Source organism: Oncorhynchus masou, unplaced genomic scaffold, assembly GCF_036934945.1.
Source record: "Oncorhynchus masou masou isolate Uvic2021 unplaced genomic scaffold, UVic_Omas_1.1 unplaced_scaffold_2905, whole genome shotgun sequence".
NCBI lineage: Eukaryota > Metazoa > Chordata > Actinopteri > Salmoniformes > Salmonidae > Oncorhynchus > Oncorhynchus masou.
In genome coordinates, this window is record NW_027016724.1 from 30,123 (window position 1) to 48,063 (window position 17,941).

The following is a 17,941-nucleotide window of genomic DNA, read 5'->3' on the forward strand; positions in this document are numbered from 1 at the left end:
GTTTGAAGTTGGTGGTCCAAAACAAAAGTTACTTTCAGTTTTGGTCCACCAGTTTCAAACAGCTGTAAAAAAAATATATATTTTTATATTTATATATTCATTTTATATTGAAAATGCATTTCACAGTGATTTAGATGGTACAACGACTCCCTATTGTGCTTGTTTTCTCACATAAACTGAAATTGAGCAAAGAGTGAAATGACAGCCATTTCCACTAGATAACACAGCCACAAAGTCAGAACAGCTTTCCCAGTTTGATAACAGATGCCACTCCGGTGGGAGAAATCAATAGGCACTTATATAACAGACAATCACAACGCTGGTGGGTAAGTAATACTGTGAAACACTATCGTTCCGCTATTAGCACCAGATACGTTAAGTCAATTTTTGGGAATTACAATGCAAAAAAATCCCATGTGTAGCACTTTTTAATACAATTGAACAATTTTCTGAGGAGAACTTTGAAGTAGATGTTCAGTGCATTCGGAAAGTATTCAGACCCCTTAACTTTTTCCACATTTTGTTACGTTACAGCCTTATTCTAAAATGGATTAAATTGTTTTCCCCCCCTCATCAATCAACACAACATAACCCCATAATTACAAAGCAAAAACATAATTTTTATTTGTTTTTGCTCATTTGTAATATGACATTTACATAAGTATTCAGACCCTTTACTCAGTACTTTGTTGAAGAACCTTGGGTCTTCTTGGGTATGATGCTACAAGCTTGGCACACCTGTATTTGGACAGTTTCTCCCATTCTTCTCTGCAGATCATCTCAAGCTCTGTCAGGTTGAATGAGGAGCGTTGCTGCACAGCTATTTTTAGGTCTCTCCAGGGATGTTTGATCGGGTTCAAGTGCGGGCTCTGGCTGGGCCACTCAAGAACATTCATAGGACTGGCTTCGGGACAAGTCTATGTTGTCTTGGCTGTGTGCTTAGTGTCGTTGTCCTGTTGGAAGGTGAACCTTTGCCCCAGTCGTAGGTCCTGAGTGCTCTGGAGCAGGTTTTCATCAAGGATCTCTGTATTTTGCTCTGTTCATCTTTCCCTCGATCCTGACTAGTCTCCCAGTCCCACCCGCTGAAAAACATCCCCACAGCATGATGCTGCCACCACCATGCGTCACCGTAGGGATGGTGCCAGGTTTCCTCCAGACGTGACGCTTGGCATTCAGGCCAAAGACTTCAATCTTGATTTCATCAGACCAGAGAATCTTGTTTCTCATGGTCTGAATTCTTTAGGTGCTTTTTGGCAAACTCCAAGCGGGCTGTCATGCCTTTTACTGAGGAGTGGCTTCCGTCTGGCCACTACCATAAAGGCCTGATTGGTGGAGTGTTACGGAGATGGTTGTCCTTCTGGAAGGTTCTCCCATTGCCACATAGAAACTCTGGAGCTCTGTCAGAGTGACCATCATGTTTTTGCTCACCTCCTGACCAAGGGCCTTTTCCCTCTATATGTCAGTTTGGCTGCATGGTCAGCTCTAGGAAGAGTCTTGGTGGTTCTAAACTTCCATTTAAGAATGATGGAGGCCACTGTGTTCTTGGGGACCTTCAATGCTGCAGATTTTTTGATGCCCTTTGCCAGATTTGTGCCTCAACACAATCCTGTCTCAGAGCTCTACAGACAATTCCTTCGACCTCATGGTTTTGGTTTTTGCTCTGGCATGCACTGTCAACTGTTGGACCTTATATAGACAGGTGTGTGTCTTTCCAAATCATGTCCAATAAATTGAATTTACCACAGGTGGACTCCAACCAAGTTGATGAAACATCTCAAGGATGACCATTGGAAACAGGATGCAACTGAGCTCAATTTAGAGTCTCGTAGCAAAGGGCCTGAGAACTTATGTAACTAAGGTATTTCTGTATTTTATTTTTTTGTATAAAAGCCTTTTTCACTTTGTCATTATGAGGTATTGTCTGTAGATTGATAAGGGGGGAAGTATTTAATCCATTTTAAAGTAAGGCTGTAACGTAACAAATACTTTCCGAATGCACTGTATCCTCTCTGTGCATTCAAACCTTCAATTCAATTGGCTGGATATTGTTTGTCAGACTGTGCAACCAGGCCTACTTTCTTGTTCTGATGAAATATTTTAACCTGACATCCTCTGACATCCTACCCAACTGGCTAATTCCCATGTTCTCTTCTTTAGATGCCCCTTGTGCAGCAGGTGAATTGGATAATGTATCTCTCAGCACTGTTGGTTTGCGTGTGTGAGTGCAAAACGGCTGTTCTCTACCCATTCAGACCTGGTCTCTCTGTAGTTGCTGTGCACATACCTATCTACCTACCTACATGCCTCCACTCTGTACTTGCACTGTGGCCAGCGTCTCCCTGGACTGTCGAGAGAACTAGGAAGGAGGAAGCAAAAACTTTCCTTAACCCTTATTTTTTGCCTGCCTACGGATCCATCTCAATTGTCCACCTCAAGTCGCTTCCTCTCCTTGTCTCACCCCCCATCTTTACTTCCTCTTTTAATGCTAGTGCAGATGGAGGAAATGATGAGGAGAGGAAGCCACTTTAGACTATTGAGATGCAACCCAGGTGTTTTCAGTTATTTTGCTAACATATCGTTGTGTAAGAGAGCTCACAGTGTAAGTACAGACTTTTCAGGACAGCCAGACAGATTAAATGAGAGAAACCATTTTTCCATTTCCATACTATTATTTCCTATAGTCAGTATCAGGCGTTAAGTTGAACTATAAGCAAACACATGATAAGGATTGATATGTGAGCATATTAAGCTAGATGAAATCAGAGGTGAAGGTTCAGTACTTGGTCATCACAAATTATATTTGATTTCTAATTGAGTCATGGAGGCAAGTGTTAAAAAAACAAGGGACTAGGGAGATATGCTGAATAAATATGATAATGAATGCAATGTCTTTTGTAGTTCTGTTTTGCATCTGTGTGTGTTAATAACGTTTTCAATACCCCCCTCCCCCCTATGTTCTCAGGAGCTGGATGTGAAGGCCGGAGCGGCTGCGTTATGACCATCGGTGAGATGGTCGGTCGTTTCTCACCAAGCTGGAGTGGTTCTCCACACTCTTCCCACGCATCCCGGTGCCTGTGCAGAAGATGATTGACACACAGATGAAGGCAAGGCCCCGGAAGGTTCCTGAGAAGGTGGAGGAACCGGTTGAACCTGGTGCCAGAGGAGGGGACGGGCGACAGAAGGGCGTAGACGCTCCCGGTAGGAAATGGATAAAAGCCACTCCGAAGAGTATTCTGTATTATGTGGATCGCATCTCTGTCAATGAGAGAGGGTTTTGCTGTTCATGAGGCTGATATTTAGGTTTGTTTCTGTTTTTCTATTGGTCAGGAGCCCCAGGAGGTCCCCCAAACGGTCCGAGGAGCAGGAGCCACCACCGCGAACGAGAGCGCCACGGCCCAAGCTTCGACCGCGAGCTGGAAAGGGAACGTGACCGCCAGAGGAAGGAGAGGGAGGGTAAGGACGGGGACAGGAGAGGAGGGAGAGGGAGAGAGGGGAGAAAGAGAGGGACAGGGGAGGAGAAAGGGAGAGAGCGACGGTCCAGGAGTAGGGAACGCAAGGGAGAGCGGAAAGACAGGGAGAAAGAAAGGGAGGGGCGGGGAGAACGACAGAAGCAGGAGGAAAGACAGGGGCAGTGACAGAGGGAGGGAGAGGTCCAAGGACAAGAGGAGCAAGGGAGAGACTGAGGACAGGAGACACAAAGAAGAGCGGGATGAGAGGAGGGGGCACAGGGAGGAGAGGAAGGCCAAGCGCTCCAGTCGGAGCGGAAGCAGGGAAAGGAGACACAAGGAGAAGTCCAAGAAGAGAGAAGTCCAAGAAGAGAGTGGAAGCAAGAGCAGGGCCGAGGTGGGGGAGAAGGAGAAAAGCAGGAAGAGAGAGCGCAGCCATGAGAGGGGGGAGGGCGAGCAGCGCTCACACAAACGCAGCCGGAGCAAAGAGCGGAGCCACCGGCCACGAGAGCCCAGCAATGGGAAAGACCACGGGAAACACAGAGAGCGCAGGAGGAGCCAGAGCATGGATAGAGGAGAGAGGACGACACAGAGCGCTAGGGCAGAGTCCCCTTAGCTCGTCACAGCTCTTCTCTGCCTTTCTCTCTTCATTCATTTGTTTTACTTGTTCGTGTAGTCTGCCACGTATTATTAAAAAGAGAAGAAAAAAAAACATTAGCACGAGAAACTACCTGGACTTGTCTTTGGCCAACGTAATGTTACTTTATGTAGATCTTTCTATCTCTCTGCCTTTCTCCTCCCTTTCTAGACCAGCGTGACTTTTCAGTCGAGACAGTTGTATTAGAAATAAAAAATGCCATTTTAAGTTTCATATGGTTTTGTCTCTGGAAAGTTCCAAATTGCTTTGTACATCCGGGTCTGAGAATGTTTTAAATCCGACAGAGCAAACCTCCGGAGGTGAATTTGTACCATGCACTGAGCCGTACTGATATTGTGCTGTGTTTGGTTAAGTGCTCTGTTGCATTTTGTTTTCTAATTAAACAACTTTTACAAAAAGGAGACGTTGTGTGGGGTGATTATGGTTTAGTTGAGATGTAATTCTTAAAGCTGTAATTCCTTATTCATACACAAGTACTCCTCTAAAAAGGTTTTATCTGGTACGATCTCACTCGATTACACGAGTACTCTTCAAAGCACTTCCAGATCTAGGGGATTGTATACCATGGTTATAATGGACTGCTGTAATGTCTGCTAAATGACTAAATAACGGACCACCGTAGTGTCTACTAAATGAAGAAATGGACTACCGTAGTGTCTACTAAATGACTGAATAATGGACTACTGTAGTGTCTGCTAAATGACTGAATAATGGACTACTGTAGTCTGCTAAATGACAATGTTGTCTGCTAAATGACTGAATAATGGACTACCATAGTGTCTGCTAAATGACTGAATGGACTACCGTGGGTGTCTGCTAAATGACTGAATAATGGACTACTGTAGTGTCTGCTAAATGACTGAATGTCCGTGGTGTCTGCTAAATGACTGAATAATGGACTACTGTAGTGTCTGCTAAATGACTGAATGGACTATGGTGTCTGCTAAATGACTGAATGGACTACCGTGGTGTCTGCTAAATGACTGAATAATGGAATACTGTAGTGTCTGCTAAATGACTGAATAATGGAATACTGTAGTGTCTGCTAAATGACTGAATAATGGACTACTGTAGTGTCTGCTAAATGACTGAATGGACTACCGTGGTGTCTGCTAAATGACTGAATAATGGAATACTGTAGTGTCTGCTAAATGACTGAATAATGGACTACCGTAGTGTCTGCTAAATGCCTGAATGGACTACCGTGGTGTCTGCTAAATGACTGAATGGACTACCGTGGTGTCTGCTAAATGACTGAATAATGGATACTGTACTGCTAATGACTGAATGGACTACCGTGGTGTCTGCTAAATGACTGAATGGACTACCGTGGTGTCTGCTAAATGACTGAATGGACTACTGTGGTGTCTGCTAAATGACTGAATAATGGACTACCATAGTGTCTGCTAAATGACTGAATAATGGACTACTCTAGTGTCTGCTAAATGACTGAATAATGGCCTACTGCGTGTAACGGACTGTAGTGTGCTAAATGACTGAATAATGGACTACCATAGTGTCTGCTAAATGACTGAATAATGGACTACCATAGTGTGCTAAATGACTGAATAACACTACCATAGTGTCTGCTACTGAATAACGGACTAAATGACTGTAAATGTGTAATGGACTACCATAGCTAAATGACTGAATGGACTACCGTGGTGTCTGCTAAAAGACTGAATAATGGACTACTGTAGTGTCTGCTAAATGACTGAATGGACTACCGTGGTGTCTGCTAAATGACTGAATAATGGACTATGGTGTCTGCTAACTGAATAATGGACTACCATAGTGTCTGCTAAATGACTGAATGGAACCGTGACTGCTAAAAGACTGAATAATGGACTACTAGTGTCTGCTAATTGACTGAATTGACTGAAATAACAATGGACTACCATAGTGTCTGCTAAATGACTGAATAATGTGACTGCTAAATGACTGAATAATGGACTACTGTAGTGTCTGCTAAATGACTGAATAATGGACTACCATAGTGTCTGCTAAATGACTGAATAATGGACTGCTGCTAAATGACTGAATAATGGACTACTGTAGTGTCTGCTAAATGACTGAATAATGGACTACCATAGTGTCGCTAAATGACTGAATAACGCTATCGTAGTGTGCTAAATGACTGAATAATGGACTACCGTGTCTGCTAAATGACTGTAACGGACTACTGATGTGCTAAATGACTGAATAATGGACTACCATAGTGTGCTAAATGACTGAATAATGGACTACCATATGTGTGCTAAATGACTGAATAATGGACTGCCATAGTGTCTGTAAATGACTGAATAACGGACTCGTGCTAAATGACTGAATAACAGACTACCATAGTGTCTGCTAAATTAAATAATGACTACCATAGTGTGCTAAATGACTGAATAACGGACTACCGTAGTGTCTGCTAAATGACTGAATAATGGACTACTGTAGCTGTGAGTGTCTGCTAAATGACTGAATAATGGACTACCTGCTAAATACTGAATAATGGACTACCGTAGTGTCTGCTAAATGACTGAATGGACTACCGTGAAATGACTGAATACTACCGTGGTGTCTGCTAAATGACTGAATAATGGACTACTGTAGTGTCTGCTAAATGACTGTGGACTACCGTGTCTGCTAAATGACTGAATACTACCGTGACTGTCTGCTAAAAGTTGAAAATGTGTGATAATGAATAATGGACTACCATAGTGTCTGCTAAATGACTGAATAAATGGACTACCTAAATGACTGAATAATGGACTACCATAGTGTCTGCTAAATGACTGAATAATGGACTGTGTGCTAAATGACTGAATAATGGACTACCATAGTGTCTGCTAAATGACTGAATAACGATAAATGACTGAATAATGGACTACCGTAGTGTGTGCTAAATGACTGAATAACGGACTACCATAGTGTCTGCTAAATGACTGAATAATGGACTACCATTTAGTGTCTGCTAAATGACTGAATGGACTGTGCTGCTAAATGACTGAATAATGGACTACTGTAGTGTCTGCTAAATGACTGAATGGACTCTGCTAAATGACTGAATAATGGACTACCGTGGTGTCTGCTAAATGACTACTACCATAGTGTCTGCTAAATGACTGAATAATGGACTACCGTGGTGTCTGCTAAATGACTGAATAATGGACTACTATAGTGTCTGCTAAATGACTGAATGGACTACCGTGGTGTCTGTGTGAATGGACTGCCGTGGTGTCTGCTAAATGACTGAATAATGGACTACTGTAGTGTCTGCTAAATGACTGGACTATAAAATGACTGAAATGGACTACTGTAGTGTCTGCTAAATGACTGAATAATGGACTACCATAGTGTCTGCTAAATGACTGAATAACGGACTATCGTAGTGTGCTAAATGACTGAATAATGGACTACCATAGTGTCTGCTAAATGACTGAATAATGGACTACTGTAGTGTCTGCTAAATGACTGAATAATGGACTACCATAGTGTCTGCTAAATTACTGAATAATGGACTACCATAGTGTGTGCTAAATGACTGAATAATGGACTACCATAGTGTCTGCTAAATGACTGAATAACGGACTATCGTAGTGTGCTAAATGACTGAATAACAGACTACCATAGTGTCTGCTAAATTACTGAATAATGGACTACCATAGTGTGTGCTAAATGACTGAATAACGGACGACCGTGGTGTCTGCTAAATGACTGAATAATGGACTACCATAGTGTCTGCTAAATGACTGAATGGACTACCGTGGTGTCTGCTAAAAGACTGAATAATGGACTACTGTAGTGTCTGCTAAATGACTGAATGGACTACCGTGGTGTCTGCTAAATGACTGAATGGACTACCGTGGTGTCTGCTAAATGACTGAATGGACTACCGTGGTGTCTGCTAAATGACTGAATAATGGACTACCGTGGTGTCTGCTAAATGACTGAATAATGGACTACTGTGGTGTCTGCTAAATGACTGAATAATGGACTACCATAGTGTCTGCTAAATGACTGAATAACGGACTACTGTAGTGTCTGCTAAATGACTGAATAATGGACTACCATAGTGTCTGCTAAATGACTGAATAACGGACTATCGTAGTGTGCTAAATGACTGAATAATGGACTACCATAGTGTCTGCTAAATGACTGAATAACGGACTACTGTAGTGTCTGCTAAATGACTGAATAATGGACTACCATAGTGTCTGATAAATGACTGAATAACGGACTATCGTAGTGTGCTAAATGACTGAATAACAGACTACCATAGTGTCTGCTAAATTACTGAATAATGGACTACCATAGTGTGTGCTAAATGACTGAATAACAGACTACCATAGTGTGTGCTAAATGACTGAATAACGGACTACCATAGTGTCTGCTAAATGACTGAATAATAGACTGCTGTAGTGTCTGCTAAATGACTGAATAATGGACTACCGTGGTGTCTGCTAAATGACTGAATAATGGACTGCTGTAGTGTCTGCTAAATGACTGAATAATGGACTACCGTAGTGTGATAAATGACTGAATAATGGAGTACCGTAGTGTCTGCTATGTGACTGAATAATGGACTACCGTAGTGTGATAAATGACTGAATAATGGACTACCGTAGTGTCTGCTAAATGACTGAATAATGGACTACCATAGTGTGATAAATGACTGAATAATGGACTACCGTAGTGTCTGCTAAGTGACTGAATAATGGACTACCGTAGTGTGATAAATGACTGAATAATGGACTACCGTAGTGTGATAAATGACTGAATAATGGACTACCGTAGTGTCTGCTAAATGACTGAATAATGGACTGCTGTAGTGTCTGCTAAATGACTGAATAATGGACTACCGTAGTGTGATAAATGACTGAATAATGGACTACCGTAGTGTCTGCTAAATGACTGAATAATGGACTGCTGTAGTGTCTGCTAAATGACTGAATAATGGACTACCGTAGTGTCTGCTAAGTGACTGAATAATGGACTACCGTAGTGTGATAAATGACTGAATAATGGACTACCGTAGTGTCTGCTAAGTGACTGAATAATGGACTACCGTAGTGTGATAAATGACTGAATAATGGACTACCGTAGTGTCTGCTAAATGACTGAATAATGGACTACCGTAGTGTCTGCTAAGTGACTGAATAATGGACTACCGTAGTGTGATAAATGACTGAATAATGGACTACCGTAGTGTCTGCTAAGTGACTGAATAATGGACTACCGTAGTGTCTGCTAAATGACTGAATAATGGACTGCTGTAGTGTCTGCTAAATGGCTGAATAATGGACTGCTGTAGTGTCTGCTAAATGACTGAATAATGGACTACCATAGTGTCTGCTAAGTGACTGAATAATGGACTACCGTAGTGTGATAAAGGACTGAATAATGGACTACCATAGTGTCTGCTAAATGACTGAATAATGGACTACCGTGGTGTCTGCTAAATGACTGAATTGCAGACTACCGTAGTGTCTGCTAAATGACTGAATAATGGACTACCATAGTGTCTGCTAAATGACTGAATAACGGACTACCGTAGTGTCTGCTAAATGACTGAATAATGGACTACCGTAGTGTGATAAGGACTGAATAATGGACTACCGTAGTGTCTGCTTTAAGTGACTGGTCATGTGGACCAACGAGGTTCGCCAAATGACTGAATAATGACCGCGTAGTGTCTGCTAAGTGACTGAATAATGGACTACCGTAGTGTGATAAATGACTGAATAATGGACTACCATAGTGTCTGCTAAATGACTGAATAATGGACTACCGTGGTGTCTGCTAAATGACTGAAACTACCGTAGTGTCTGCTAAATGACAGATAATGGACTACCGTAGTGTCTGCTAAATGACTGAATAATGGACTACCGTGGTGTCTACAAATAAATAATGACTACCATGTAATAAAAGTGCATCATACTCCGTTGTTCATTGTCCCCATTAGAAATAAGACGACATCAATGAAAAGGGAGATATGAGTATTTTATATATTCTATTTTGTACTGAATGACAATGAATTTGAATTAATGAAAGTGGAAAAGTTGTACATTTTGATCATTTTGTCTGACTGTTTCTCTTGATAAAGATAGTGAAAATGGCACAGTACATTACAAATCATCTGTTATTGAAAATACAGCCAGATATATTACTCTTCAATAAAGATACATATACTTTCTCATATATACTGAACAAAAATATAAACGCAACATGTAAAGTGTTGGTCCCATGTTTCATGAGCTGAAATAAAAAATCCCAGAAATGTTCCATACCCACAAGCTTATTTCTCATATTTTGTGCACAAATTTGTTTACATTCCTGTTAGTGAGTATTTCTCTGTTTTTCAAAAGATTTCATCCACCTGACAGGTGTGGCATATCCAAGAAGCTGATTAAACCATTAAAAGGCCATTCAAAATGTGCACAGATGTCTCAAGTTTTTGAAGGAGCATGCAATTGGCATGCTGACTGCAGGAATGTCCACCCAGAGCTGTTTGAAATGTGTTAATTTCTCTACCATAAGCCACCTCCAACATTTTAGAGAATTTGATAGTATGTCAAACAAACTCATAACACGCAGACACGTAACCACGGCATCCAGGACCTCCACATCTGCTTCTTCACCTGCATGATTGTCTGAGACCAGCCACCTGGACAGCTGATGAAACCAAGGAGTATTTCTGTCTGTAATAAAGCCTCTTTTGTGGGAGAAAAACTAATTCTGATTGGTGTGGGCCTAGCTGCCAAGTGGGTGGGCCTATGGCTGCGCATGTGAAATCCATAGATTTGGGCCTTATGAATTTATTTAAATTGACCGATTTCCTTATATTCACTGTAACTCAGTAAAATTGTTGAAATTGTTGCATGTTGCATTTATATTTCGGTTCAGTATACATAAGTAATAAAAAGGAAAGATGCATATGAAACAAGTCATTAAAATTAACTTTTTGAAGGTATTGTAAAAATTACACAAAACTAGAAATACATGTTTGAGCTTTGATTTCACCAACTTCAGGGTACTGGAAGGCGAGGTTGGGAAACACTGAGCGATAGCATTCAGCTGTCTGCAGTGACCATACAATACATACTGCCATCGGCCCTGTAACGCCGACCAGAGCCATACTGTAGCTTTTGCGTTTAACCAGGAAGTTAGAAGCCCACTTTCCCAAAGAGACCTTAGTTTTACAGAGTAAGTCAGACTGATTTGAGATTGAACAATTTCTTGTGGGTTGCCGTGCCCTTGTTGGCACCAAAAGATCCAGAGACTATTACATTCTCGTTCCTGTGATACCCATGATTAGAGCCATATATTCAGATACATTCATGGCTCTACTTCTTTCTCTTCAGTCCAGAACCCCCCTTCACATCTTGACTGCAGGTGCCACAGTCTCCACACACACAGGCTCTGAGTCGGGCCCCTTGCTGGCCTCTGTCTGGGCAGACACAGATAGGCAGTAAGTGGAGGAAGGGTTGAGGTCAGTGACGATGGAGCTCTCGCCGTACACGGTCAGTATCTGAGAGCGGCTGACGTGGCGAGGTGAGAACTCTGCTCTCGGACCACCAGGGTGTAGTAGGCCGCCCCCTTCACGCGGGACCACTCCACCAGGAGGGACGTTTAGGGTTTCCACGGTGACCTGCACCTCGGGCATGGACAGACCTGATGAAGAGGAGGCAAGGAGAGGTCTGATTATGAACTGATTATTATTAGAATTGATTTGTTAAAACCACTTTTGGGTTTGTAACGTTGCTCTCCTGTATCATAGAGTATGAAGTAGAGCAGAGCTTAGCCACCCGTCTCTGAGATCATCTCTTCTTCACTGAGATCTCTCCTTTTCAAGTGATGCACTGTCGATGGGAACCATGTTAAGAGACAGTGATTAACATTATATTAAGAGACAGTGATTAACATTATATTAAGAGACATTGATTAACATTATATTAAGAGACAGTGATTAACATTGTATTAAGAGACAGTGATTAACATTGTATTAAGTGACTGGCTTCTGCCTATTTCGATAACAAACGGTCACATTTTCCAAACACAACCGTTTGGGTGGTTCTACCTGTTATTTCCCTGGTTGGGTCGCTCTCCCGGCAGTGTTGCTAGCGGTGACCTCCAGGTTGTTGTAGTCCCGAGGTTGGTCAGGGAACAGGACAGCTGTACCGTGCTGCACACCTGGGTCCGCACCACGCCACTGATGTCATACACCAGTATACATGGTGGCGTAGGCGGCACCATTCCACGAGATGGTGGCCGAGGAGTTGGAACCACTGTAGGTCACCACCGGTGGAGGGCAAGGGGAGCTGGAGAGACGGAATGCTATGGTTAGAGTTATGGTTATGGTTGAGTTATGTTATGTTATGTTTAGGGCAAGGTCTATATGACCTCACCAGGAAAATCTCTGGGTCCTAGTAATGTTATGTTATGACTATAAGCCATAAACATAAAGAGTTGCACACTCCATATATAAACTCCCAGTAATTTATTGGGTAAATCACCAACGTTTCGGCATCACAGTGCCCTGAAGAAGGCACCCTGAAGAAGACACAGTGATGCTGAAACGATTGATGATTACCAACGTTTCTATGTGAAGTGTGCTAGCTCTTTATTTTTATAGCTTAGTTTATTCGCCGATTAGTCAGCACCTCTACATAAAATAATTTTCTCTGGTTGTGCACCAGCTCATGTTTTTTATATGTCATGACTTTAACACATGATGCCCTGACAGGGGATTTTGGTGTGAAATGTGTTATGCCATAGAGATAGATTGAGAGACAAAATAATAAGAAAATGGACTGCTTTAAAATGTAGCTGCTGTCACACATAATTGAACAGATACATGCATGAGTCCTCTATCTAAATCTATGAGTTATGAGTCCTCTATCTAACTCTATGAGTTATGCACATCTGTCCCACGTTAAGCCTCTTGCTGTACCTGTGATTCCAGTGATGGCCACAGAGGGGGCGCTGTCGCCTGCAAAGTTCCTGCTCCTCACTGTCGCGCTATAGGACGAGCCACAGGGGAGGAGCAGCTCAAAGAAGCTGGAGCTGGTCCAATAGGAAGACAGCTCGAACAGGGATTGGCTGTCTCCCAGGATGCTCCCGGTCACCTCCAGCAGGTATTGGACGTTGGGACAGTTCACATGGGTCCAGGAAGCACGCAAAAACTGGGTCTGGTTCTGCATGGGGAACATGGTCACTGCCATGGTCTCTGGGGGACAGGGAGCTACAGAAAAGGGGAAGGACAAAATGTCAACAAATACCTATACAGATCTAAACATGTTCCTTCCTTTCTGACCTTCCTCTCCTGTTTGATGAAGAGATGAGGAGGGAAGATGTCAGAAATCAAGAAAATATCAATTGAGAGAGAGCCTCTAAGACGAGTTATCCTCCCAAGACCAAGGAAAACTATCACTACTCAATGATCAATATGTCTGTACAATAAGATGGCTGTACAATATGATGACTGTACAATATGATGACTGTACAATATGATGACTGTACAATATGATGACTGTACAATACGATGACTGTACAATATGATGACTGTACAATATGATGACTGTACAATATGATGACTGTACAATACGATGACTGTACAATATGATGACTGTACAATATGATGACTGTACAATATGATGACTGTACTACATAAGATGACTGTACAATATGATGACTGTACAATATGATGACTGTACAATATGATGACTGTACAATATGATGACTGTACAATATGATGACTGTACAATATGATGACTGTACAACTACATGATGACTGTACAATATGATGACTGTACAATATGATGACTGTACAATATGATGACTGTACAATAAGATGACTGTACAATATGATGACTGTACAATATGATGACTGTACAATATGATGACTGTACAATATGATGACTGTACAATATGATGACTGTACAATATGATGACTGTACAATATGATGACTGTACAATATGATGACTGTACAATATGATGACTGTACAATATGATGACTGTACAATATGATGACTGTACAATATGATGACTGTACAATATGATGACTGTACAATATGATGACTGTACAATAAGATGACTGTACAATATGATGACTACAATATGATGACTGTACAATATGATGACTACAATATGATGACTGTACAATATGATGACTGTACAATATGATGACTACAATATGATGACTGTACAATATGATGACTGTACAATAAGATGACTGTACAATATGATGACTGTACAATATGATGACTGTACAATATGATGACTGTACAATAAGATGACTACAATATGATGACTGTACAATATGATGACTGTACAATAAGATGACTGTACAATATGATGACTGTACAATAAGATGACTGTACAATATGATGACTGTACAATAGATGATTAATATGTGACTGTACAATATGATGACTGTACAATATGATACTGTACATAGATACAATATGATGACTGTACAATATGATGACTACACTATGATGACTGTACAATATGATGACTGTACAATATGATGACTGTACAATATGATGACTGTACAATATGTTGACTGTACAATATGATGACTGTACAATAAGATGACTACAATATGATGACTGTACAATATGATGACTGTACAATATGATGACTGTACAATATGATGACTGTACAATAAGATGTCTACAATATGATGACTGTACAATAAGATGACTGTACAATAAGATGACTACAATATGATGACTGTACAATAAGATGACTGTACAATATGATGACTGTACAATATGATGACTACAATATGATGACTGTACAATAAGATGACTGTACAATATGATGACTGTACAATAAGATGGCTGTACAATATGATGACTGTACAATATGATGACTGTACAATATGATGACTGTACAATATGATGACTGTACAATAAGGTGACTGTACAATATGATGACTGTACAATATGATGACTGTACAATATGATGACTGTACAATAAGATGACTGTACAATATGATGACTGTACAATAAGATGACTGTACAATATGATGACTGTACAATATGATGACTGTACAATATGATGTCTGTACAATATGATGACTGTACAATATGATGACTGTACAATATGATGACTGTACAATATGATGACTACAATATGATGACTGTACAATATGATGACTGTACAATATGATGACTGTACAATATGATGACTGTACAATATGATGACTGTACAATATGATGGCTGTACAATATGATGACTGTACAATATGATGACTGTACAATATGATGACTGTACAATATGATGACTGTACAATATGATGACTGTACAATACTGATGACTGTACAATACGATGACTGTACAATATGATGACTGCACATATATGATGACTGTACAATATGATGACTGTAGTCAATATGATGACTGTACAATATGATGACTGTACAATATGATGACTGTACAATAAGATGACTGTACAATATGATGACTGTACAATATGATGACTGTACAATATGATGACTGTACAATAAGATGACTGTACAATATGATGACTGTACAATATGATGACTGTACAATATGATGACTGTACAATATGATGACTGTACAATATGATGACTGTACAATATGATGACTGACAATATGATGACTTTACAATATGATGACTGTACAATAAGATGACTGTACAATATGATGACTGTACAATATGATGACTGTACAATATGATGACTGTACAATATGATGACTGACAATATGATGACTGTACAATATGATGACTGTACAATATGATGACTACAATATGATGACTGTACAATAAGATGACTGTACAATATGATGACTGTACAATAAGATGACTGTACAATATGATGACTGTACAATATGATGACTGTACAATATGATGACTGTACAATATGATGACTGTACAATAAGATGACTACAATATGATGACTGTACAATATGATGAATGACTGTACAATATGATGACTGTACAATATGATGACTGTACAATATGATGTCTGTACAATATGATGACTGTACAATATGATGACTGTACAATAAGATGACTACAATATGATGACTGTACAATAAGATGACTACAATATGATGACTGTACAATAAGATGACTGTACAATATGATGACTGTACAATATGATGACTACAATATGATGACTGTACAATATGATGACTGTACAATATGATGACTGTACAATATGATGACTGTACAATAAGATGACTACAATATGATGACTGTACAATAAGATGACTGTACAATATGATGACTGTACAATATGATGACTACAATATGATGACTGTACAATAAGATGACTGTACAATATGATGACTGTACAATATGATGTCTGTACAATATGATGACTGTACAATATGATGACTGTACAATATGATGACTGTACAATAAGGTGACTGTACAATATGATGACTGTACAATATGATGACTGTACAATATGATGACTGTACAATATGATGACTACAATATGATGACTGTACAATAAGATGACTGTACAATATGATGACTGTACAATATGATGTCTGTACAATATGATGACTGTACAATATGATGACTGTACAATATGATGACTGTACAATAAGATGACTGTACAATATGATGACTGTACAATATGATGACTGTACAATATGATGACTGTACAATACGATGACTGTACAATATGATGACTGTACAATATGATGACTGTACAATAAGATGACTGTACAATATGATGACTGTACAATATGATGACTGTACAATATGATGACTACAATATGATGACTGTACAATAAGATGACTGTACAATATGATGACTGACAATATGATGACTTTACAATATGATGACTGTACAATAAGATGACTGTACAATATGATGACTGTACAATATGATGACTGTACAATATGATGACTGTACAATATGATGACTACAATATGATGACTGTACAATATGATGACTGTACAATAAGATGACTACAATATGATGACTGTACAATAAGATGACTGTACAATATGATGACTGTTAATTAATATGACTGTACAATATGTTGACTGTACAATATGATGACTGTACAATATGATGACTGTACAATATGATGACTGTACAATAAGATGACTACAATATGATGACTGTACAATATGATGACTACACTATGATGACTGTACAATATGATGACTGTACAATATGATGACTGTACAATAAGATGTCTGTACAATATGATGACTGTACAATATGATGACTGTACAATAAGATGACTACAATATGATGACTGTACAATAAGATGACTGTACAATATGATGACTGAAAGATGACTGTACAATATGATGACTGTACAATATGATGACTGTACAATAAGATGTCTGTACAATATGATGACTGTACAATATGATGACTGTACAATAAGATGACTACAATATGATGACTGTACAATAAGATGACTGTACAATATGATGACTGTACAATATGATGACTGACAATATGATGACTGTACAATAAGATGACTGTACAATATGATGACTGTACAATAAGATGACTGTACAATATGATGACTGTACAATATGATGACTGTACAATATGATGACTGTACAATATGATGACTGTACAATAAGATGACTGTACAATATGATGACTGTACAATATGATGACTGTACAATATGATGACTGTACAATAAGATGACTGTACAATATGATGACTGTACAATAAGATGACTGTACAATATGATGACTGTACAATATGATGACTGTACAATATGATGACTGTACAATATGATGACTGTACAATATGATGACTGTACAATATGATGATCTACAATATGATGACTGTACAATATGATGACTGTACAATATGATGACTGTACAATAA

General features: G+C 39.6%; 1 pseudogene; it reads left to right on the top strand.

Annotated features, from left to right (window-relative positions):
- The first annotated feature begins 2,818 nt into the window (after positions 1–2,818).
- LOC135539086 (pre-mRNA-splicing factor 38B-like) lies at positions 2,819–4,502 on the top strand (annotated as a pseudogene).
- Positions 4,503–17,941: the final 13,439 nt, after the last annotated feature.